Below are 25,892 nucleotides of genomic sequence, written 5' to 3' on the forward strand. Positions count from 1 at the left end.
CTTTAATCTGACACTAGCTAACTTCAAACAAAATGAGTTTTCTTCTAGCTTGGTTCCCTTCTGCTTGGCATCTCTCTCCTTCCACACCTGCTGGTCCTTGGCAGAGAAGAACAGGCCCTCTCATTTTGCTCCCCCTTGGATCCCAGCTCTGCCTGCATGAGTGACAGCTGCTATCTGACCGTTTGGTTGACTGATGATTGTGCATTTGTCTAAGACTGCACAATGAGGTACGATACAAGTTAGACAATCTACAGATGCCATCCATCTGTTCCATCACTGCCTTCTTGTAGAAATTTACTTTCTTCTGTTGTCCTCAGAAGTTTCTTTTCGGGATCTCTTCTTCCACACTGAACACAATGAACTTTCCTTCATAGGTGGAGTTCTGCAGGGCTGGTCCTGGTCTGAGTGACTTCTCAGGCTTTTTGATATTTCAGAGCTACTCCGGCAGTCTATTGGGGTGCACCTCATGTCTGTCTGCTTCCTGCAGGGCCCTGTTTGTGAGCTGTCCTCATATGTCCTTACTACTTTCACCCTCCTGTTTTCCAGGATCCATCTTCTAGCTAATGCTTGTGAGGTCGTAACAGAAATAATGTCTGCTGACCTTCCCAGGGGAGCTGAAGAATTAGAGAATTTTTTCCCTGTGCAACAACGAATGGTATTTCTAGCCATCATATTTGCCCTTCTCTATGTTATGAACTGTGAACCACAAAATATCTTTTTGTGCCATCAAAGGACCACTTGGGCTTCCTGATTCTTTTTTTTTTTTTTTTTTTAACCAATTCCCTCAGGTTAGGACTTTGAGAGTCCCTAAAGCTGAAGGCTACCACCAACATCGAGGAGAAATTATTTATCTCCTTCTGAAGAAAATCCTGGGTTTGACTGGACATCCTCTCAGATGCCCAGTCTCTCCTAGGGTGCTTCCATCTGACCTGCCATTCTCTTTCAACTCTGCCTTGGGCCTACCTTACCTGGAGGCGATTTTGATCCTCAGCACTCCCTCCCCTCTCTTCATCCCTCCTCCCAAGCCACCACACACTCTTCAGCCAAGGCATATTTGGCAGGATAGACAGGAACTATTCCAAGAATACGATCTTTATCAGTCAAGCAGTTGCTTGTCATCTTGTCCCCTCCTGATTCACAGGTGGCTTTGAGCTTCCCCGTCTGGCAACACAGGAGGCAACTGCTAACAGAGCCTAGTCGATTCAATGCAATAAAAGAGAAGAATTTGGAATGACAGGATGAAAGATCACCTTTTTGCGCTGTGGTACCCTGAAGGCAGGCTTCTTATTCTGCAAAATCTTGGAAATCGTGGTTGACATCAGCCTTGATGGAATGAAATATGGGTCCTGTCCAGCCCAAGGTTGCCTTGTTGCGTTTAATGTTTGATTAGTTGGTTCATGGTATCACTATCTGTCTCCTATACCTGTTGAGAGTATGCCATAGTCTCGCTGCGCCAGTTTATCATATGTGAGCTAATCTTTATTCACTTGGATTTTTCTGTAGTCTAACAGTTGCAATTGGCCAATTCAACTATGGCTGTACTGAGCTGCATGGCACATATTGGTCCTACTGCTTGTATTCCTTAATTTCCTGATTCTCCAAGGAAAGCTTTTTTTTTTTTCCCCTATACCTCTGCAAAATTTGGTTTTTTTGCAATGTGGCTGTCATCTGAGGTTGGAGAAGCATGGCTACTGATCTCTCTTTCCAATACACAAAGGAGCGAAGGTGCCCCATTCATAACCGAAGCAGAGAAACAGTTAAGCATCTTAAGCTGTGTAAGCAAAAAAAGAGAAAAAAAAGTTGCCAACATATTTTTGACAAAAGACAGGAAAATGACAGGCTGTTTGGGGTATGCAAAAAATTTTTCCTTTCATACATATTGACAGCCAGAGGGGGGTTATTATTGAGAATATGGGTAAAGTTACTGCCAGTTTCTGCTGGTACTCATGTTTAAAAAGAAACTATGGAAACCAGGAGTAGGAATATTAATTAAGTTCAAATTTGGAATGCCTTTGCCAGGAGTGGCTGCATGAATTCAATGAAGCAGCCTGTTGGGTTGCAATTCACTACGTTGTTTGCAATTTAATAGAATGCTGAACTTTTCATAAATTAACATGTTGTTTCAATAATCTGATTAAAAGGTTATATGTTGATTAGCCTTAGCTGAATTTTTTTCCCCCTTCTTGCTTAAAGAACCAGTGTATATTTTCTTTAATCAGTATGCAGCCATAAACTGTACCTTAGGGGCAAGATCATTGACCCATTTAGATTGTGGAAGTGCAGATGAAGTCAATGCAGCTGTGACAGTTTACACCAGCTGAGGATATGACCCTTGTTCCCAGATTCTGGTGAGCATCTTAATTATAAAGATATTCCAAAAATTTTGATTTTGAAAAAGATTTTGATTAGCTGTGGAAGTTGATTTGATCTGATTTTTATAGAATAGGATAGCAGTGATGATACTTTATTCTCTTCTAGTTTGTCTTTTTCTTCCTTATAACTTGACTATATTACATACCATATATTTCAAAATGTTATAAAAGTACGTGTGCATGTGTGTATGAATATACATATATACAGAGAGAGAGAAGGGGAGACACACGTGCTCATAAATGGATGCAGGAATAAACCTTTGCTTATGGAGGGTCACCTCCTAGGACATTTGAGGTATCTGCAACAGAAAGCTGAGTAGACTCAACTCTGCAGCATCCAGTTTAGAAACTCAAATCCACAAAAGTATCGGGGTGTCTAAATCCCATAGTTTTAAAGCGGCTTTACATGCCTGAATAACTTTAATGGGTGTGCCATAACGTGGCATACCTTAGCGCTCTGCAAGCATTAGCTGAGTCCACAGGGATGGATGTGAATGATGGGATGTATATTGTTGGCTCTGGTAGTAGCCGAGAAATGGAATCACAGAACCACAGATGGAAATGCCTTCAGAGTGGACAGGTCCTTACTCGTGTAGGCAGCTATCCTCTCTGCCTGATTCCTTGTGTACCTTCTCTTCTGCATGGATTTAGCCACACTTGTGTCCCACGTGCAGGTACATCAGTTGGCATGACAGTTATTGAGCAGAAATAACCAAAAGCCCAAGAATGACCTGAATTTTACATCAAATAAGGAAAACCACATACCTGTTTGCCTGGAAAATCAGGTACTAAATGATGAGTCAGGGGCCAAACAGAGCAGCCCGTTCTGTTAACTGTTCCCATAAATTGTTCCCGTTTTATGACCCAATCCTGAGCTCAGTTCACTGAACTGGTGTACACGTTCAACGTTAACATTTGTTGCCCAATCTCCCTCTCCCATGGCCTTTTCTGGCAGCGAAGGAGAGACTTGTGAAGCGGCAACTCTAGCTTTCCCGGAGTGTCTTGTAGCTCAACCAGGGGAACGTAGGAGAAGTGGTGGAGGGAGAGGTGGAGGACAGAGTAGGAAGGCTGAATGTTGACTGTGTTGTGTGCAGGAGGACGGGCAGAGTTATCCATGGGATGCTGCTCTGTTTTTAGGAGTACACTGAAATGCATTCCAAGTAATTCTCTCAAAACCCTTCATGTGAAAGGCAGTGATTCAGGAAGGCTGCCAGTTCTGGGTAAGAATAGAGTAGCTGCTCTGGTTTTTAACTGCCTTACATCTTTGTGATAAGAATGGTGACTGTGTTCAGAAAGCACTTATTAAGCCAAAAATAACCCCCCATTTTTCTGTGAAAAGCAAGTTATAAATATAATCACAGTCAGCAGTAGATCTCAAATCTAAATTGTATGCTTTGCTGAGAGGTTTTTTTTTTTTTCGCAGAGGTTAGCAGATGGTAAAGATGCACTTCCCTGAGACGGTAGAAGGGAGGCAGCCTTGTTTCAAGTAATGCTGTTTCTGGGTGATAATCCAAAATGCACAGTAGGCAGAAGTTAAAAGGAAGTGCTTGCTTTTAGGTTTTTAAACTATATCCCTTAATCCTGGGTGATGATTGACAATCATGATTTAGAGTACGAGGTGCCCCTTTCTAATCCGGCAAGTTTGATGTTATTTGCGTATCTAGTATGGCTTTATTCAACTAAAACTAAATGGGAGCCTGTGCAATTGATGCCACGTTTCAGAGATGAGTCCTGGACTGGGAGTCTGTTTACAGATTAGTGGATACACGGTATCCTTAGTACTGGCCTTTTTTAATGTGCATGTGTGTGTAATTTAAAGACCCCAAAAGGCAATTTCACAATTAAAATGTTTCTTGCTGGGTAAGAGTACTAGTGGGAGACTTTTAACATAATTTAATTCACCGTGAAGGGAAGCAATATACAAGATTACATTAATCCTAGTTTGATAATTATAGTAAAATAAGAATACATGTTTGTATTTGATAATGATAAAAAAGCTATCATTTATTGCCTTTGTGTTTTTTATTATAACATATGTGCTTGATCTTAGTTTCAACAGAAATGCTTCTCCTCTTGCTGAAGTTTGCAGTAAGTGAATGTAAAATGAAGAGGACAAAACAGTTAATGAGTATTTGCCCATGGTTTATTATTTGTAAAGGTGAGGTGACACTTCTTATCTTCTGTGATCAGTAGCTTTTAAATCAATTTTGCTTAAAGAAAAGAAGTAATGGATCGTGGTACATTAGAAATGGCAAATAGAGGAAGCATTTGAAAAAAAGCTGGATATAACTTAAGCATCTAAAGCTTTGCAGCATCTTCTGCATTTTATAGGGTTTACTGTTGATTTACCAAATAGAGACTAGCTAAGATGCACACTCTTGTTGATTGAAGCTTGGCATGTATATTTAGCATTAATCACAAGCAGCTGTGGTGGAGGGAAACCTTCTTTCTAGCCAGCCAGATTATATTAGATTAAAATGATCCATATGTAAGGTGTTGCAATACCTACTACTGGGGCAGGAGGGAAATCACATTATACTTGCAACTAGATTAACGCAGGGATTGAGCTGACGAATAATTCTCTCCTGCTTTTTATTTTGTCAGGTGGGAGAAATAAAATGTTGCTACGCTGGTGAACTGCCGCGACGAGGCATGCTTCTGTAATTGCTTTGGACGCACACGCCGGCTCCTCGAGTTGACGGAGGATCCCGGCAGAGCCTGATGCTGTAGGATATACGTGTTTACACCCCAGTTACACAACCCCGTCTGCGGGGAATGCAGCTGCCTGTAAGCTGCAATGGGCCAATTAGGGGAGGATGTTGGGTGCATAGTTTTGCACCTTGGATGCTGGAGAAGCTGGCTGTCAGCTGGCTGAGGAGGGAGCCCGCTGTTGGGACGGTGCCTAGGGTAACATCAGCTGGGGAAATAGCCTGCGCTCGATTATAGCCTGGTGCGCCATACATCGTGAGAGCGTACTACCGCGAATGTGGCGTAAGCACGTGCTGTGTGCTTGCAAAACTCATCCGTGAGGGCGAGAATATTTTCTTTTGTGCCTTGAGACTGTCAGTGGAGGACAATACGTGATGTTTTCTGTACTGTCCTAGAGAAACAATAGCTCAATAAAATATTGCATAGAGCTAAGGAGTGGGGGGCAGGGGGGCTGAGCTGGATTTGCATAACGCCAGTGTTGGAATTTGGCTGCCAGCGGGGCAGGGGGAAGCAGGGGGCTATAGAATTCACTCTCTTGATCGTGAATAGCACCAGGGGCTCCGCACTGAACTAGTGGGATGGAGCCGTGGTGGGCCTGGGCATGCTTCCAGCACGCTCTGCCGCAGAGGAAATTCCTCTCTTCAGTAGTTTTGTCTGAGCAAAGAGGACAGGGCCAGGATCCTGATTATTTGGGACTCTTGAGGAATCTATATCTATATTGTCATCTTGTTACAGGTTTTGCTGATCCCCCCACCCCCAACCTATAACGGTGCCAGATTTTGGGACACCGTTGGACATTCTCTGAACCAGGTCTAAGGCTGTATTCTGGCATCCATTCATTCCTATGCTAAGAGCACCTCCTTACTACTTTTCTGGTCTCACGCACTGACTGTGAAGCTCAGAGCTGGCTCCTGCTCCCTGGAATTGAAAGCCGGTGTCTCATACGCTTGCAGTGCGGTGCTGCTGCCCCATGCTGCTCTCTTACCTTGTGAGCCAGCTGTAGCTGTCTTGAGGGAAGGGTCTTGGACTGTGAGAAGGACCACGGTGCTGTACTGCGGCTTGGGTCCTGTGTCCCTGCAGCATCTTGTGCTCTCCCTGAGAGAGGCATATTGCTGGGTTGCAGCTGAGCACTCAGCTTTTCCTGGTCCTCTAACTCAGCTGGTGAGAAGTCACGTGTTGGGAGAGGAAAGTCCTGAGAGGTCTGGTCTGTTACTAGGAAATAAGGTCCAAGTGGTGAGTGCCTGTGGAATAGGTGTTTGCCATCCACACCGAGGTGCTTCACTGAATTTTCCTTCACCAAAAGGGTTATCAAGCGTTGGAACAGGCTGCCCAGGGAAGGGGTTGAGTCCCCATCCCTGGAGGTATTTAAAAGCCGTTTGGCTGAGGTGCTTAGGGACATGGTGTAGTGGTGGGCTTGGTAGAGTCAGGTTTACGGTTGGGCTCGATGATCTTAAAGGTCTTTTCCAACCTATACGATTCTGTGATTCTGTGATTCTGTGCTGGGGTAACAACAGGGTGGCCAGAGGAGTAAGGGGACTTGGTCAGAGCATACCTAGCTGCAGTTTTGATGTTCGTTATTAGACCTTGATCCCTGCATGCAGGGTAGAACAACTAGGGTGTATGATTACCGCGGCCCTCTCCTGGTTCAAGGGGAGAGTGTGTTTGGGCCACAGTCCAGCACTTCTGTTTTGTGCCTCGTCTCCACGCTGCTGGTAACAGACTTTCTCTTCTGCCCCTTTTCTCTTCTACTGGTCCACCAAAAGTTGACCACTTCATGCTTTCCTTTTTCTGCTTTTTGTTTGGACTGTGCCCTCTCCTCTCATTGTCAATCCACTTCCTTCGTCAATCTGCTTCTCAGCTTATTTTTCATTTTCCACGTGGCTTGTGTCACCTAAGATCTGGTGGCGTAAGAAGTTTGAGTCCTACCACATTCAAAGGGCTCTATCTGCAGACGTATTATTGCACCCTTTCTAACATAAGGTCTGTATTACGTATTTGAAGAACATAGTTGGGTCTGAGGGTTGTCTTTGTGCTTGCAGAGCTGGTATGGTCTCCAACCAAATCCTATGGGTGATAATGCTCAGCTAGTAGTTTATTTTAGCTTTAGTATTCTGTACACTTAATGCATTTAATTGATGTGACAAAAATGTCTGGGTAGGAATTTTTAAAACGTGAGGCTTGCAGAGGAGGGCTCACTTGGAAAGCTAATCAATGTGTAGTGCAATGTATCTCAGATAGATTTTGGCCACCTTCCTACCCGGTCCTGTTAAATATGACACCATGGTACCATGTTTGATGCTTCAGGCCATTTACATGTGAAAACTTCAGGGAATACTTTGGTTTATACCAGGATTCGGATGTCTGTCATTTTTTCCAGGCAGTGACTCCATTTTCGATGGGATCTCAGGCTGCATCTGCAGCATATTGCTGCAGTGTCGTTGTTCAGTAACAGTGCTGCAGCTGGAGGCAAAGCAGGGCAGGGACTTTGAAGCACTTTCAGTAAGTCAGGAGTGGAAAGATCTGAAAGGCATCGGGGTTTGGACTCCTGATTCCACTCAGGAATCCTTGAAAATTAAATCTGTTGAGCTCAATTAAACCCTTTCCTGTTTAATGAATACTCTGGGTACCTGATACACATGCCAGGAAACCTTAATAACATATTCCACAGCTTATGTTTTCTTATTATCTTTGTATTTCAGAGTTTCAAGGATCAGCTGAACAACTTTGGGGTAGCATCCCTATTGCGGTATGAAATCAGAAAGGCCTTTCAAATGGTGCCTGTGAAATCTCTGTCCCTGCAATTACTGTCTCTTCAGTTTAAGATGTGTATTTCTCAAGCAGAATTGGTAGGAAAGAACTTTTGTATTCCTATTTTTATTTGGGCTGGTTTTAGGTATGTGTCCACCTGTAAAGCCACATGTCCTTGTACCATAGTTGCAATGCAAGGGCATCTTTGAGAGGGTGGAAATGATAACTACAAGTGCCCAGAGCAACTTTTACAGGTTATAATCTCACATATTCGGGAATCTGATCTCTCATAGCCTGGGACATGGCTCCTGCTTCTAAGCTTTGGTAATGCGTTGAGAAAGGCAAACTCTGTGATGATGAACTGCTGTTTCCTCCATACGTAGGTCATAACTTGAACAGGACTTGTCACTGCTCTAAGATTAAATGTTGTTATCATTCTTCTAGGGTAACTGTTTTCCGTCTATGTGACAAACATCTGTTTCTTGTAAATTTTAAAAAGTGGTTGTTTGGACAATTGATGTCTTTAAAAGATGTCTTGTTCTGTACATCTCAATGAGATTTAAAAATCAATCAGAGTCTGGAAACTATATACTCTCCACAAACCTAATGAATGCATGTCTCTGCGAAATTGCAGCTTGCATCATATTTTGAATTAATTGACAAACAGTTACATAAAGAGATCATATTAAGGTCTCTGAAGAAGGAAGCTGGGTTAAGAATGAGCTTTCATCTTTAAATCTGCTTTTTCTGACTTTTAAAAAGCTCGATTTGTCAAGATGTAGTTGACTCTTCTGTTTTGTGTATAGATTTTCTATCTTTGTTTTTCTTTTAAACAAAGCATGTGGGGGGGAAGCCAATATAACATCAAAGCATTAAAATAAAGAGCTTTAAGGGAAGGAAAAGAGAGATGTTAAGATTAGGTGAACGAGGGAAGGCAAAGGTGTGGAGGAGATATAATCAAGTAAATAAAGACATGGCAGTGAACTGCTCTAATGAGACACAGGCTAATTAAAGAAAAGGAACAGATTTAATTATTCTTAGATATTTTACAAGGCATGAGAATGAGGCTAGCTGAAATCTCAGTCCTGCTGCAACTCCAAATTCTTGGGGTTTTTTTCTCTCTTTTTTTTTTTTTTTTTTTTTTTCCCTAATCTTCCCCTGTGAAGGCACTGAAAACCTCCCTGAGATCTGGCCTCACGGATCATGTGCTATTTTCCTTCTGGTGACGCTGTTTCGAGAGGCAGGGTGTGTATTGTTTTCCTGGCCCTGCTTTCCACTTGATGTTTAGGGAACCATATCTGAAACCTGGGTTTCAAACAATTTGCAGTCTCTGCTCCATCACAAGAGCAGAGCCCTGAGTCTAGCATTTATTCCTGGATGAGCCCTCTTTTAGGACTCAAATTGTGGGCCATAGAGTCAATTCCTATTCATCCGAGCCTACCTAGAAATGAAGCGTATGTCCCTGACCCATCCCTGCTATCCTGTGGTGGAGGTACCAGCTTGGACCTAGCCTGCGTCTCTTGGGCTATAGACTGGCCTATGTGGATATTGTTCCTTGACTAATCTCAAGAAAGGATGGAGAAAAATAGAAGTGTGAGTTGTTTGGACCATGCTGAATAAAGGTGACAGAGTTACTGTTTTATGCATGAGCTGCAAAAGACTCATCGGCCAAATTCAGAGGCCTCCAGGTCTCGCCGACCATTGATAAAGGAACCTAGGCGTGCACCACAAAGCTGTAGGGTCTCTTGGGACCAAGCGCCTGGATGTTAGGCTTTGCAACCCCTAATTCATCAGTGCCTAAATGCTTCACTGGGTCAAACGCGTGAGTCTAAAAACCTATGAGTGCTCGATCTGCCTCACCTGAAAGGGAAGCAGTTTGTAAAGATTATATTCTGAAAATCAGGCCCGTTCACAGTCAAGGCTGGGGGGGGTGTGTGCTCGCCGCACAGAGGCACAGGGACTGAAGCTGCCTCTGTAGAAGTTAAAGGCAAACCTTCTGTTGCCTTCCATGGTCCGGATCATTGTTGACCTGTTCTGTTATCATCAAAGAAGAAAGAACTAACTCTATGACAGGTTCAGCTTTCAGACAAGATGCCTCCCCCCCTTCCATTCCCCTCGTCCTCCAAAGAAAACTTGTGTGCGCTCGCCCCTTTTGCCGCCTTGGCACTGTATTAGAATACTTGCAGCAAAAGGAAAGAAAGGAAAAATCCTGAAAGCCATGCTTTTCCCTGTAGGTTGGCACCATCGCTTCAGCTTTCATCAGCGGGAGCAGCGTGCCAATCTCACGCCAGCACAAGCAGATGTGACTCTAGAGCTTTGAGTGTCCAATGAAAGAGGCATTACTCGCCGAGCTACGCTCTGAAAGCGGCCAAATGCACCAGCCTTAGGATTTTCCATTGAGACAGACGGTTTCTCAGAGCTTTGCTTCAAGGTGCCTGGATTTTGGTTTTCTTTGTTTGTTTATTTTCCCTTCCTTTGTGCGCTGACATTATTCCAACGCTCAGCATATGACTTCTGTTTCATAAGAATGTTATCAGACCAGGGTAAGTGCATGTGAAGGCTGTTCGCTGCTCTCTGAAAACCACTATATACATAATGCAGGACTGTATATATAGATGGGATGAAATGTATTCCACATGCATTGGGAGCTCACGTGTATTGAAAATTTGTGCAACAGATAAACTGTATTTTAATTTCCACAAAACCAGCCAGTTTTCATGCTATTTGAAATATATAAAGCGGTAAAATACATACGATTCAGTACGCTCCGCTGAATCAGAAAAAGGAGGTGCTTAGTTGGCAAAACCACTTAATCCAGACATCTACAAGGGAAATCATCTAAGTCCAATGATGCTTAGTAGCAATGAGTGCCACTTAATAGGGATTGTAGTTCTGCTTAACTGGGACACCTCCAGATGATTTAGTAGGCTTAGTGGAACGGGGTGAACAATTTGCAGGCTGTATTCTTCCGAACACATCCCTTTTTCTGATATGCAACAAAAATCACCGAATGGCCTGCGATATTTGGGATGATATTTCCTCCTCAGAATTTTGCGGAGGCTTCCCTATGACTACTCCTTGCCTGGCCTGCGTGTCGATACAGTAAGAAATCACTGCTTGCTCATCAGCCTGGGCTGACAGTTGGCCACAGTGGATTAGCCAATTTTTTTGTAAGACTAGCAGGATCTACTATGATCATCTGTCCTGACATCTGGCCTATATTAGCCAGAGAATTTCATCCTGAAGTCTCTCCATCAGGCCCATCAATTTTAGGTTGAAATACAGTTCAGCTTTTGTTGGGGTAGGAGTCACAAAACTGACTTCCTTCTTCAGTGATGCCTTCCTGGTGTTCATGCAATAAACATTAAATTAGAGATTAAATCCCTTCAGACCCAGGAACCTCATACTAGGGTGAGAGAAGAAACAGTTCTTCGGTGGTGAACCATATTGAGAAGCAATGATGTAGCTGATCCGTGGTCTTCAAGACAGGATCAGTTTTGTTTAAAACTTTCTAGAGAGTTTTTTGTCTAACCTGGCTTTAAAAGCTGCATATGCCATGATATCCTTTGGCATTATTTCACTAGCTTTCACTAATATCGCTACGTTGCCTAAGGGCTCCAATGGCAGTGGATGTCCTGCTCCACAAAGCAAAAGGTTAATATATGGCAATAAACTATTTCCTAAATAACTTAGGATCTGGAGAGACTGAACAGGCCACCAAAAGCAGGTGGTATTATGCCCATTCTACATACGGAAAGCTGCATCTTGGAGGGATTAAACAAGGTCTTCAAAACTCAGAAGCAGGATTGGGACTTGAACTCTTGTGACTTTGCAGCCTAGTCCTGTCTTAACTGCAAGACTAGCTTCCTCCTGAGATAAGGAATGCTCAAGGTAAGATTAGATTCAGAGACTGGAAAGCAAGTTGAATGCTGAGCTGTATGACAAGATGTTCTTGTGAATTTTTAATCGTTGGCTGTGTGGACATGTGTGTAAGGCAATAACCTGAGGAAGGCTGTCCTACATTTTGGAAACTGTTGTGGTTTTGCAGCTCTTGGAATGAGTCTCAAGTGAGAAATCTGTTCTGTTGCACATTCCCTATCATGTTCCCTCTAGATAAAGCTTTAAACCTGTCAACTTAGTGGCTGTTATTCCAGGAATTTATCCTTGGAACCAACTGACAATATCCCTAATATTTGGCTAGAAAGGAGTCTCTTCTGGGAAAGACTAAGATGGTGCAAGCTGATCACAAATTGATAGTCATTTGTTTCCTTGTTATACAAATTCAGTGTTCTGTGTTTTTTCTACCAGGAAAAAAAAATCAACATTTAGCTAGTCCCTTACAAAATAACTGAACCTTTTAGCAGCTTGAAGATAAAAGTTTCTTTTCTCTTTTACCTGGTTCATATCTCTTGGTTTCTTCTTATAACTACCAGTGTGAGTTTAATTCCAGAAAACTAAAACTATGTTAACTTGTTTTAAAAAATACGTAAAAATGGAGTTGTACTGCTGTGGTTCCCTACTCCATGGAACCTCCCTGGAGGGTAGGCTGGGATATCAATTCTGTGGAAAGTAGGACTTTTAGGGAGATTCTAGAGATTGGATTCAGCAGAAGAGATGAACATACCTTAATTTTAAGTATACAAATGGCTTCAGCTGTAGTGGCAATACTCATGTACTCTTAGTTAACAGTGCTTCCAGTGCAAAGGTGCTCATAAATGTCGAAGGTTCTGCTTTGCTGTCACCAACCGTGTGAACGCTTGCAGTCCCTCTCAGCGCAAAGTCAAACAGTGGAGTTAACGTCTCCAGCTGAGGAGCATCCTGAGAAGCTGTTCCTTCAGCCTGAGCTCCTACTGCACCACCGATGGAAGGAGTTCGCATCCTCTTCCCTCACGGCTCCCCAAAAGGGCTGGTTCTTCTCTTACCCCGCGCTTCCTGAAGGTCTTCAACCATCAAACTATAGGTGCATTGAGGGTTAACTGTGCAGATGATTACTGAGCTAAGGATCAGGCTCAGACCCAAGCTTAACTAGCTGTGTAGGCATGCTGTGGGTCGCTGGGAAGCTTTTGAAAATCTCACCTTAAAGGTCCAACACAACTGCCATTGAACTCCGAGTACTGACTTAAATGGAAACTGGGCTGGACCCTTAGCAAGGAATTCTATGCATGCCCAATAGATTTTACAGTGTTTGTTTGAAAATCACTTTTAAACAGGCATAATGTGCTGAAACACCACGTCTGTGTGTTTGGAATAATTAAGTGAGAGCAAATGGAGAGCCTTCCTTTCTCCTAAGGAAAGGCAGGACAGGGGAGAAAAGCTTCAGTTAAAACTAATTCATGTTTTTCCTATGAATTTGGTCCAGATCCACATCATATAATATTTCCTTCTGTTCTTTTGTTCATCTCAGGCTTGAAATGTTTCTTAAAGTCTGTCCAGTGTGAGGTGAAGTCCGTATTCCTAAAGAAGGATTTTTACTTTGATTGGTCTTAAGGTATCTGCTGCTGAAATAGAAGGAAAAGTCAGATTTTGTGCATTGCAATCTGTAACTTCTTGCTCCATAATCAGCTGCCTTCACAACTGGCACATACCAAATGGCTGGCTGATGTTTCTGTGACTTCTACTTTTCCCCTTGGGACAATTCAGGAGCTGGACCTGGCTATCAGATCCTTTAAAATTGTGTCCGATTGTGAAATCTGGGGGACTTTCAAAATTTAGGAGCTGGTGTGTTGGAAGTCAGCTACAAACTCTTTTTTTTTTTTTTTTTTTTTTTTTTGACAGTGGTATGGGTCTTAAGATGGGTTCTGGATATCCTATAAAGTGTAATTCATTGCTTGTATTTGACCCTTACCTACCTGTAGCATCTGACAGAGGGCCCATATCTAGCAGTACCTTCTGTGCATGCTTGTTTGTCCATTCCTTTTCAAGTCTGTAATTTGCTCATTCTGAGCTGGTAAGTGTTTGCTTGTATATATCTGCATGTATCGGGTGTAAATTCACTCAGAGCTTAGAAATGATTAACCGGCTGTTATTAGTAAGTGGGACAGTGCGTGTTCCGGCACTGGGTGGCTGCTGTGCGCTGCTCTGTGTCCCCCTTTCATATTTAGAACAGGGCTGTACCTACGCATCCAGGTAATACCCAAATGCAGTAGCACTGCTGGTAAAGAACTGCAAAAGAACCTGTTTGCTGGTGAATTTACGTTAAAAAAGGAACAGAATTTTCCATTGACTGTATTAAGCTATTAACTATGGTGATGTAACCCCCTCTTTTGGAATGATGTGAATGATTTTATCTACCACGCCTTGATTAAGATCTAAGAGAGACAGCAACTGTCCAAGGTTGGACCAGAATAATAAATCAATAATGATTAATAGCACAGAATGATTTTCAAGCGCCGATTGTCTGTTTGGCAGGGGGGAAACCTGAACGGGATGTGGATTCACCAGCAGGACGTGGAGGCCCCTTAGGGGACCGTGGCCACTGCATTAGTACTGCCTGTTGAAACAGAGGGAAGGGATCTCGTAGCCTTACACTTTCCTCTATTCCCATCCTTTTCGTGACTGGACCAGTCCAAGCAAAGTTAGTCAACGCCTATGGGATAACATAGTCCAGTTGATGGCAATAGCAAAATTCCTATGGATTTAGAAGGGCAGAAATATTCTGCATCCAATGGACTACTGATATGATCCCAGTGGTAGATGTAACGCAAGGAAGGGAGGTGTACATGGGTGGCTTGATTCGCATCTGAAAACTGCAGATTTTCTTATCCTTCAGTGGAATTAGACCTGATTTCCACAATTAAGTGAGACACGGGTGCATATGCATGTGCAAGACTACATACATACGTTTCAGTCCATATGCAATACCAGTGAAAACGCGTCTTTGTATAACTTCTAGTCCACATCATATAATGTAATGTGCAATTGGCATTTGGTTTGATAATGAAAACAATGTTTTATGCAATGATGATCCCAATTCCATACTTGACTGCGTGGTCATTTAACAAATCTTTCACAAGCAGGAGATCTTTTTAATAAAACTGTCCCTTTTCTCTCCCTTTTGCTGTTGCTTTAATATGCTGATGAGACAAGCTGAGCAGTCAAAACATGTGAACTTTAAATTACTTAGAAATCAGTGTGTTTGAAAGTCAACTGCTTTATAAGCCGTGCCGATGAAAGGTCTCCCAGTTAGTCCAAAGAAGTTTTTTTTTTTTTTTTTTTGCTGTCATTTCTGTCCTGTTAATTTGAGCAGAAACTGTAATTAGATGTAAGTGGTCTTGTTCCCACAGAAATGAATGGCAGCATCTGGAGAGAGACAACCGTTCCAAATGCTTTTGGCTACCGGCTCTCTACAAGTTAGCAGTATGGAGCAAGGGCCTGAATCCAGACTTCTGTCGGCCTAATTTTCTATCTGTGGAAGCACAACACTAAGTCCAATATTCAAATGCCGTGCCGTGATGGGTGTAGGACAGAGTACATTCCAGACTTTTATGTTGCCTGTTCCTCTTGGGAGGCCAATCCTCACTGCATCTCCGAGTGGGATTGGATGCGTTTCTCTGAATGACCAGGGCTAGGAAAAGGAGGGATGCTGGGGCAAAGGTTTTTTTTTTTTTTTTCCTCCCTTTTCCATTTCATGATCCAGTTTGACAGTATCTGGGCTCTGCTTGCCCAGACAGGAGCACGGCTGTGTTTGTAAACAGTAATTGAGTTAAAAGATGTTTTGTGTCAGAGCTGAGCTCATTTCTTTATTTGCTTTCTCTGCAGAAGGACTGCTCCTGTACGGAGGTGCGGCTGCCGCCGCCGCAAGTGTCTGCCTCGGAGCGCTGGGTCTCCGCAAGGTCACGCGGCTCCTTATCGCCGCCAAAATACGTCTTCAATGAGCATTTATCATAATCAGCACCAGAGTGTTGCATTTTTATCAAACTTTCTGTCCCCTAAAGGAGAATCAGACTTGAAGCTGATAGTGCTATTTGGGAGTAAATATTTCCATTCAGCCTTCCCAGTTAATTGAAATGGGATGAATTTCTTTCCTTTCTTCAGCTTTTTAAACTTGTCTTTCTTGTTACGTTCAGTAGTAACTTGCAATCTTTCAGAAGCATTTTCATTTCTGGCCAACCACTATATGCAGCTAACTTTAGCTCGTACTACGTGGCATTGCAACATCACTCACTCGATACCACGTGTGACAGCTACACGTGCAGGACAAACGTGAGGGCACCTCTAAGTGCCTTTTATTAAACTTTCCTACCATGCAAAGCCAATTCTCTTGTTTTACCTTGCTAACACTGATGGTCATGTAGTCTCCTCTCTGCTTGCTGCTGTTCTCCAAGGCCGTGTCTAGTTTTTGCAAAATATGCAAAGGGAGGGGGAAGGAATTTAGGCTGAAATTTTTTTAGAGCTGCCTTGAAAGATTTACAGGAACAGTTCCCATGAGTCTAATGGGACTTGTGTATCTAAAGCCTTTCAAAACTCTCAAATCTCTGACTTCTGCTGTTATGGAGGCATCAATGATGGCCCAATAAATGAGGGGAATTGAGATTTACAGTTGAAGGGTTGTCTGAAACTTACTGTTGTGTATAAAAGAAAATACAGTGTTTCTTCCCCAAAGCCAGGGTGCTTACCCTGAGTGCAGAATGAAAGTCTGAGCATTTACAAGTAAATCTGTTATTCAGCGTGGGAATTAAATTAAATTATTCATCCTTTAAGAAATTTAGGAACATCAGACTTTTCTTTCCTTGATAAATTCAGTAATACGCTGGTAAAGTAACTTCAAACTTGTCATATGGCTAAGGTTCAGTGACATCTTTTCTCTGTACATTTGACACTGTTGACTGTGTACATAAAATTATTGTGCAGTCACAAATAGGTGTATTCTGTGGACAGAAATTCGTACTGTTAGATGTAAATAATAATCTTTCTATTGCAAAATAGTATTTTTACTGCTGGCTTTGCAGACACTAGAAACCTTTGTTAGCTGTTAAAAGTTGCCCTCTCTTCTCTCTGTCAAGGACATGCTGGTAGTTCTCTGTAAAAACTCATGGACCTCTGAATTTTTTGGAAATGCTCAGTTTTATTTCTTTGTCTTCTGGTTGTCCGCTCGGATGAGGGCCTGTAGCGTGGCCTTCCCAGAGATGCTTAGCTGGCCTTTCTTCAATCACACTCAGCATTTGCGTTCTATTGCTACAATATGGATTTCGTTATGCTCACTATATTGGGCTGTTCCTGTGTTTTCCATACTTTCCTACTAGATCTTCTACAGGCACACAGTCTGAACTCAGGATTCATATTAATGCTATATTTTGAAAGGAAGGGTTTTTTTGCTTAGTAAACCTCTAGATATAACCATCCATATAAGAACAGGAAGCCCTGCTGTGCTCCAGTTTGGTCTTTTTCTAACATTAGTGATGGTAGTCTGAAGATGCCTGATCTTGACTGGCATTTGCAAGGCCTGCTTAATGATCCATGAGAATCCATGATCACAAGCAGGAGGAAGAGTAGTTAATTTTTATTTTTTTTCTTGGTTGTTAGGAGACTAACAGTGCTCTTTTTAAATTATTCCCTTGCACAAGTATTATTGGCATGGGGATGTAAGCTACCTGAATTATTACCATTGGTTAGCGTGAGCTAGGTAGGCTTATCCAAACTTTGACCTGTCTCTTGCCATTTCTTCAGGCATCACCATGTTCTGGTGGAGGCTGATTGTGAAGGGCAGGAGAAGACTTTCAGTGACGATAATGTCAACTATAAGAACAGAGAGATGGTCTAGGTGACTAGACTCTTAATTATTGTTTTAATGATATGGTGTGAATTTCCCTGTGCATGGGGTTCCTCTTCATTACTGGGGTAGCGATTTAGTTGGCTGTCTTTCCAATAGTGTGCCTGGAAAGGTGGAGAACCAAGGTGAGGCGTGTCGGGGATCCCTCGTGCAGTTGCCGTGGAGGACAGCAGCTGTAGGAGCCCTGGCCACTCGTGCTGTCAGAGCAGATGCACGGCCAGCGGCCAGGGGTGTGGGAATCCAGGTGTTTCTGCTGCAGGGGAGCTTTGCCAGACGCCAGTGCAGCCTTGTGCAAGGAAAGCAGGAGGTGGCCTGAAGCCCTCTGACCCTGGGTGCTCGGGCTCCGTTGTATCATGGCATCCCACCTGCTAGGCAGATGGGGGAGAGGAGGAGGGCGGAGAGCACCTAAACCATCGTCACCAAGAGCCTCTGAGGCTTCGCAAGGGAAGTGATCTGAAATTAATTCTGCAAACAAGCAAACTCGCCTCTGTTAAGGAATTTCCCGGGATGCCACGGGTAACATCTCTAGCAGCTATTGGCGTTGTATGATGTATCGCTTTGCTTTCAGCCCCATGTCTAGACCAAATATTAATGACTTGAGAGAAATAGAGTTCCCAGTGAGTTCGTCTATGGTGCTATAAAACCTGCCCAGTTCAGGATGGCTCTTAGTCCTGTTTGACTGTCCCCTTGTGTTGTGAATGTGACAGAGCAAGCGTAGAGGGGGCAGGAGAAGGCCAGGAGGCAGAAATATCTCCAGTCATTCTCAGCTGTGGACTGTCCTCCATACAAAGTCTTTGCCTTAGCGTGTAGTAGAGGTGGGTATGGGTAGTAGCTAAGGTGCTGCTGATAACTGAAGAAGAGACCTCCTGGGTCATAGAGTTAGGTCACCTCCTGACCCATGCAGCGATGTGCTAGAGTGCCCTTCGTAAACAGATCAAGGTCCATTTTAATCCTAGCTGGGGTTTGTTTTCTTGGGTGGAGGGGGAGAGCTGTCCCACTCACCCACTTAGCCAGGCAACTCCATACCCTCTCTGATCTTACGCTCTGAAACCTTCCTCTAATTTCCAGTCTAACTAAGATCAAGACTCTCTTATGTTCAAGTGCATTACTGTCCTTTAGCTTCAGTAGTTTCTCCCTCTAGGCATTAAATCTACAGATTTATTTACAGCAGATCTATCTCCTCCCAGCCTTGTTTTGCTAAGGCTGAAGAATTATTGTTTATGTGCCATCTTGCCCCATCAATCCCTGTGACAAAGCACGATCCCACTTCTCAAAGAGTTATTGGATATCTGAAGCTGCTTTAATAAGAAGTCACTTAGCTTTTCTCTCCACCAGCTCTTGCATTATTCCCTGAACAAAGCCACTTTGGTCTGCGGAAAGTCTAGAATTCGGCTCAATGTCAGAGTGACATCCAGTGGAAGAGTGGTAGAGCATCTCTATAGCACACCCACCTGGCAAAATCTCGGTTGTCATTGCTTTAAATTTATTTTATTCTTGCTCCACTGAGCAGGGCAAAAACTTGCCAAAGTCAACATGTGATGAATGAAATGGCTTTTGTTGCGCGACCTGTCAATACACTTCAGCTTCCTTACAATAAAAGGGTGACTCCTTTGACGTCTGGGACTTGCACCTGTCCTCCTTCTGAAAGCAATACATTCTCGATATGCTGAAATGCCAGTCTTAGGAAATCAACAGAGTTAATCTATTGGGAACACTAAGGTCTCGGGGCCAGCTGTTCAGCTTTGCTTAGTATCATAGCTCCATTGATCTAAAGCAGCTCTGATGATACACACTGGCTGGTCATACCAGATAAAATCCCTTTTTTAGTTATTTTGTGCAAGGAGAATAGTGGTTAAGGCTGATCTGGGAACAGAACAAAATGGATTATCATAATAAGTAATAACTGGGAAAGGGGAGGTCCCTATAGTTTGGCCATTTAATGTTTAACTTTAAGTGGGAAGGGGTGGGGGGAAGCAAGAGATGCTCTGGGCTTTTTCTGCCCATATTAAGTAGGTGGTGGGCAAAATGAACCTTTATTTCCCACTTCCATGTGGTTCCCACATGGCCTTTTTTCCCATGAGCCACCAGCATCGGTGTCCAGGACTCGGTCCCCTTCCCTTCCCCTTCTCGCAGGCGTTGGTCACCGGGATATCTCATTCAATGGGTTGTAATTAGTCCTGATGGTGGGCAGACAGCGGTTGCTGCTTCAATCTCACGGCAAGCAGGTGGAGAAATGTCAGTTATTGACCCATTTATTGTGATGAGTTTTTATCATCTTTTTCCTTCTCCAAAGAAGATGTTTAGCTTGTGGATTCTGGAGAACTTGTGGGATGCTGGGAGAACCTTTGACCGGGAAGATTTTCCTCATCTCTTCCAAATGTCTTACAGGCAAACAAGAGCTTAATTCACTTGAAGAAGCACCAAGTGTTTAAGGTAATTTGAAATCCTTTATCTGTCAGTATTCTTGACAGCAATCAAGCACAATAGAAAATAAATAAATAAATAAAAATCCCGTAGCCATGGAAGCACACTTTAGATCAGATTTCTATTTGCATGCTTCATACATTTACATAAAACATATTTCATGTACCAAGTTAAATAATGCACAATACTTAAACTATTCTTACTTTTTATCCTTTGGTTATTGTAATTACAAGTAATTTTGTGAAGGATTTTCTATTTTTAAGAAATCACACTTTTGTACTTGATCCAGCTAACAGGATTTTCTTACATTACTTCATAAAGAGACCATCTTTAAACTTCTAATGTTATTTCTTATTCATTAGTACATATGCCTGTAGGGTATGTTCATAAATGGGTTAAAGTTACAAAGTTATGCTTATAAAAGCTCATGGTAATTTGGAGTATCAGGAGGATTTATTAATTTTGAAATCTTAAAAGAGCAAAAGCTAAAATGAGATTGGATTAAGTATATTCTTGCATGCAGTTATTCTAAACACCCTTAAGGACCGCAGACTAACTTACAGAGGACATTATGCAAATATGAATATATCTCTAAGTGCCTCATAGGCTTGCTGATGTAATATTTTACATGGTTAGTTAAGTACATCAAGTAAAAGGTTTGACCTTGATATACTGTAAAAGGTACTTATCCCACAACACCCAATTGTTTTCAGTGCCATTGTGAAATATATCACTCAAACGTGCAAACAATTTTGTGCATAAATCTCATTAAATGTAGCTCCAGCAGCCACACAGCTGTCCACAATAGCCAGTCTCTTTAGAAGACCAAAGAACTGCTTTATAATTTATCTTTATCAGAATGCTGTTTATATTTATCGGCAGTACCAGGCTGTACTTATGTAGTGAGATGACAATTTCTTATGAGCACAAATAGAGTTTCCAGGCTTTATTATTGGCACCTGTTCCCGTTACACAGTTCCATTTTTTTTGAGGACATATATAAGGTGGAAGACTACAATGCCCTGTAGTCAAACAATGTTTTGGGGAAGGAAAACAAGTTCCAGTTTTGCTCTCAGCTCGGAATTTCTGCAAATTCTTGGATTTACTTTCCCCTTTGATTATGCAGCAATAAGCTTGACTATAGGGACTTCAATGTTACATTTTCCTGTATCTTCACTCCTCCTGCCCCCACGCCTTCCGTATATATATTTATGTGTGTGTGTATTTATATATCTATGTTTTCCATTGAGGTGGTAATGAAACAGAATAGAAAAATGGATTGCTAAATATTGTGTGTTATCTTTTCTGTATGCGTCTCTGAAGGGAAGATTGGCTGATGTGGCACCTGCAGATTACTTTAGGGTAAATCCTTGTTTGTTCTGTTTAGCATTTTTGTGGTTATCACTAACTGAACTGGAGGGAGAGACTCTGTAGATGGATGGGGTAAGTGTGGGTTCCTTATACTAATCAGATGGAAAAACCAGATATTCAGTCCTGCACACCAAGACATCAGCCCCCTTCTAAAGTCTGTATCATATCAAGCAGTTCCTGTGGGGTTCAAGCAGTAAAGAGTATAATCTCTCTCAAGTCCCTCCAAAGTGACCAAAATGCTCCAAAAATATTTATGACACATTATGCTGGACTGTAAATACCCAATTGGGATTGCCTTTCTCATGTGGTGGTTTGACAGTGATCAAATAGTTGGGGGTATAACAAAAAAAAGAATTAAATAATGCCGTTTCATTGGGATGATGTTGATGGTGTGGGATATCTCACCCCAAGTAGTGTTTTTTCATTTAGGTCCGTCTTAGGAAAAATGATGCATTAGCTGTGAAGCACAACTGAGAATGTCATTAGCATTTGCCAGCTACTTGGGAAAACTTCACCTGCTGGATGTGTCACAGACTGAAATATTATCCCACCAAAAACAACAACAAAAAAAGAGAATACAGCCTGGTATGAGTAAGAGCTATTTCTGTGACTGCCTGCCGTGGTGTGGTTTGCTGAGTGGAAGAAGCCAATGGTTTTCGTAACAGATGAATGGCTCTTGGCTCTTCTGTATAGTAGGATGTTACTTCCGAAACCGAGGTTGTATTTTGCGGTGAAACGTCAGCTCTCAGATCCATTTGGTTTGCGGCTCTCCTATTTTGAAGGTTATGTCCCCTAAGAGGAGAAGAGTTTGGAGGCAAGATGAGGTTTGGGAAATTATGTTCCTCTCTGAGCGTTATCTGTAAGGAAGCCTGTTAGGGATATGTATCATCGAATGCATTGCTCTTATTTGGCTGGCATTTGAAATGAACCCGTTTCCATGCCGCAAAGACACATCCAAGAGTGCATGTCAGTATGTCCTGTGGGCAATAAATGGAATAGAATAGCCATGTATAAATACTCTTTTCCTTGTCTTTCTCCCTCCTTCAGAGCAATATTTCCGAAGAATTCTGGATACCCATTTCTTCTGTTGGCTATGTCTAACCAGAGTAAGCCTGCTTGCTAAAGGATAACAAAAGAAACCACCTTTTGGGAAGGTTACTGATTTCTTTTGCTTTCACTTGGAAAATATAATTACTACAAAGGATTATTTTACTAAACGCAGAAGTTACCACTGGGATCTGGGAGGACGCGGTGCTTGTGAAGAGAAGCTTCCGTCTCTGCAGGAGCGGGCCTTAATAAGGAAAGGGACCGACCTTTAACGACGTCTGGTACTTGAAGTAATATGCCACACACATTGTAATGTAGGATCTGATCCACAGAAGTGTGGTATTTGGATAAGCGGTTGGTTGCCTCGTGAATTTACAAACGCAATTAAACAGATTAGGTTAGGTTGCTAACTCACTGGAAATATTTGTTGGTTCCTTTTGGCATTTTGTCTGCAACTTTGGTCGCTGAGAAACCTGCCTGAATGTGTCTTAATTCTGCATGGTGTTTGAAAGAATTTCTTTTCTTAAGATGAGTTAATTAAGGAGGTTCTTAGCTACGCATTTTTTTTTAATCCCAGTTTACTGCTGTGTATAAGCACACTACGTTTACCCTTTTTATCTACTAAAACCTCATAAACAACAAAAAAGAGTCATTATTAATACATTCATAATGCACACACATACACAAAACCTGTATAGAAGCACAGGCAGCGCAGTATGTATGCACATAAAGCAGCAAGTGGTATTCCTCCATCCAGATCTGACTCATTTTAAATTCAGATAGGGGGAAAAAATATCACTGCAAAGATAACTTTTCATGCTACTGAAGATAGCTTTTCTTTTTCTTTTCTTTTTTTTCTCACAGCACCGAGTGTGTGCACTCCTGAGCCGTAAGAATCAAACCGAAGCAAAATACTGATCTCTTAACACGAGAATAAGCACACTGCAGTTCTTTAGGGTCCTACAGATTTGTACTAAGGGTTTCCATGTACATTCACTTTTCTCACTTTCAAGATGACTGGAGAGGGAAAGATCTTTGTTTTGAACTGTAGTAGAAAAGTGCAGGGTGAAAGAATGAGATTCCTCTACCTATGCCAGAGAGGCAACACAGCTTAATACACAGGGACCTGGGTGGAAAGCCAAGAGAGCTGGGGTAGATTAACCCCAGACATACACAGCTGAGTAAGTGAGCATATGTGTCTATATGTTGACCAGACATATACAGCTGTGCTAGGCACCCTGTGGTTCTGGTGGGAAGCAAAGATGCTTTAGGGTACAGCTCAGTTAACAAGCTTTTGATAGCTACTTTAAGAAAAAGTGAATTTCACCCTACACTCCACCGATTTTATTGACTGGATCTCCAGAGGCTTTAGAGAGAACCTAGGGTGATTAGATTAGACGTAGCCACGTATATATAGGCAGATGGAGCATATCCCTGGAATCTAATGCTTGAAACATATCCCTGGAATCTGGTGCTGGGTGTATCACTAACTTATTTTTGTAACCTTATGGTTCCTCCCATCCTCTGTTTATCCTGCATGTTGTAACTTTGAATTAGGGTTCACCCCTGGCACTATATGAAATATAACATGACACGATGCTGATTCCGACTGGGCTTTCTTGGTGTTGCTGAAATGCAAATAATATTTTTGTTTTCTTTTTCAGGAAGTGTAGCAAATATTTTTGCACAAATTAGAACATCATCAGCATGTTTCCTAGAAGTGAAGGCCTAGTATCTGGGACGTGTATAAACTGCTAAAGTGCAAAAACAAAAGCAAAGCAAGAACCACCCACCCCCAAAAAAACCACCACTGTTCAGGAGAGCCAAATCTACAGCCACTTTTATTCACCTGACCCTTCCGCTCGTAATACGTTGGCAACGCCTTGATGATGTGACGTTGTTGCTCTGCCTTCTTGTCCTGTTGTTGGGATGCTCGTGTGTGTGGGCAGTATGGGAACTTGCTTATCTTTCTTGCTGATACCGACTTGCATCCTATCGTCAGAAGGTTAACGGATAAAGGAGCTGGCTGGCTTTCAGCCTTATTCAAATTATCATGGTACTGTAAAACAGTGCAGCTGCATTGACTTGCACCTGCTGAGACTCAGCGCTCCAGAATCTTTATGGAACAATTGCTGGGAATATATTAATAGCAGATGATTAAGTATTGTGGAAGGAAAGGCTCTGTAACACTAACATATCAGCTCATGGTTGCGCTTCCAAGGAAATCAATGATAAATCTTTCTGATAACTGGGATTTGGGGGTGGGGGGTGTCAGTGATGAAAACAGAAAATTGGAAAAAATGCTTTTGGTCATATAATTTTTTTTTTTTTAAATTTCAGTATTCCAACAAGTAGAAAAAAAATCTCTCTTTAGGTAGAATTAAAGGTCTTTGAGCCCTAGCCGACATATCTCATTGGGGTTTGAAGGATTTCATTACTTTTTTTTAACTCTTACAATTCAATTTTCTGGAATAAAATGGAAGTATATTTTGAAACGGAAACATTGGTTTAAAACTGAGGGACCAAAATACTTAGTTTAGAAAGTATTTTTCATCAAAATTATTTCTAATAGTTGCATTAAGTTACTATGCAGGTTGGTTGACCACAGTTTGTCTTTCATGAAAGACGTGTTGTGCACATTCCTTGTCCAAACTTCTCTTCAAAGGCCTTTGCCTCTTCCCCCGGATAGAAATCTGTGGCCACAAACCTTGCAGCCTCCCGCTCCCTAAGGACACCCAACTGTCCTTTGGTTTATCTCATCTTTGGAGTCCTGGCTTACCATTTCCAAGCCCTACTTTCACCTGCCTCTACTGCAGCATTTTTATGGAGCAGTGATTTCATAGTTTGAAGGCGAGGGGGGAGAAAAGTGCAATAAGGCGTGGGCATGGGGATTGCACCGATGACTGCTCTCCAACCTAGTTGGACACAAGCTAGATCCAGTTTGGAAGCTGTTAGACATATTAGCATGGGGCTGTGTCCAAGTTAGTAAGCCCTAATAAGCCAGCATGGCTCCATGTCTTCTGGACCAAACCTGGCTTACACTGTGTCGAGCTTGGATCCGTCTATACCAGCCTATAGAAACATATAATATAATATTATTTTTCTTGAATCTGCTCAAAAATTCCTCGTGTCTCCTGCCCATGTTGTTGGGAGCTTTCCTGGTGGGTTCTGCTACAACAGGCAATCTGTTGTGTGCAGGAGTACAGTTGGTGCCTCTTCCTTGCATGAGAGTAAGCAAAAAAAAAAAAAAAAAAAAAAGTGGTTGCACAACAGCTCGTCTCTGATGTTGGTGAGATTGCAAATGTGCTCGCGGGCTGGAGCCCTGGGTGCAGGACATCGCTAGCTGGTCGAAAGAATGGGCAGGTGTAGGAGTGATACAGAGGTGCAGCTGAAATTTAATTTCCTCCAGAACCGTTCTCGACAAGCTGTGCAAACTTTCTTTAGCTAAATAA

General features: G+C 42.3%; 1 long non-coding RNA gene across 1 annotated transcript in view; it reads left to right on the forward strand.

The window, feature by feature from the left end:
* The window catches only part of LOC142410762 (uncharacterized), a 33,533-nt gene extending 8,632 nt beyond the window's left edge, over positions 1–24,901 (forward strand). The window contains exons 4-13 of the long non-coding RNA XR_012776028.1: positions 2,220–2,348; positions 4,423–4,530; positions 4,977–5,098; positions 5,817–5,891; positions 7,781–7,927; positions 10,064–10,260; positions 15,588–15,661; positions 17,496–20,031; positions 22,441–22,547; positions 24,105–24,901. This is a non-coding gene — a long non-coding RNA (uncharacterized LOC142410762). The remainder of the gene's footprint in view (positions 1–2,219; positions 2,349–4,422; positions 4,531–4,976; positions 5,099–5,816; positions 5,892–7,780; positions 7,928–10,063; positions 10,261–15,587; positions 15,662–17,495; positions 20,032–22,440; positions 22,548–24,104) is intronic.
* The last annotated feature ends 991 nt before the right edge of the window (positions 24,902–25,892 follow it).

Source organism: Mycteria americana, chromosome 5, assembly GCF_035582795.1.
Source record: "Mycteria americana isolate JAX WOST 10 ecotype Jacksonville Zoo and Gardens chromosome 5, USCA_MyAme_1.0, whole genome shotgun sequence".
In the NCBI taxonomy this organism is placed as follows: Eukaryota; Metazoa; Chordata; class Aves; order Ciconiiformes; family Ciconiidae; genus Mycteria; species Mycteria americana.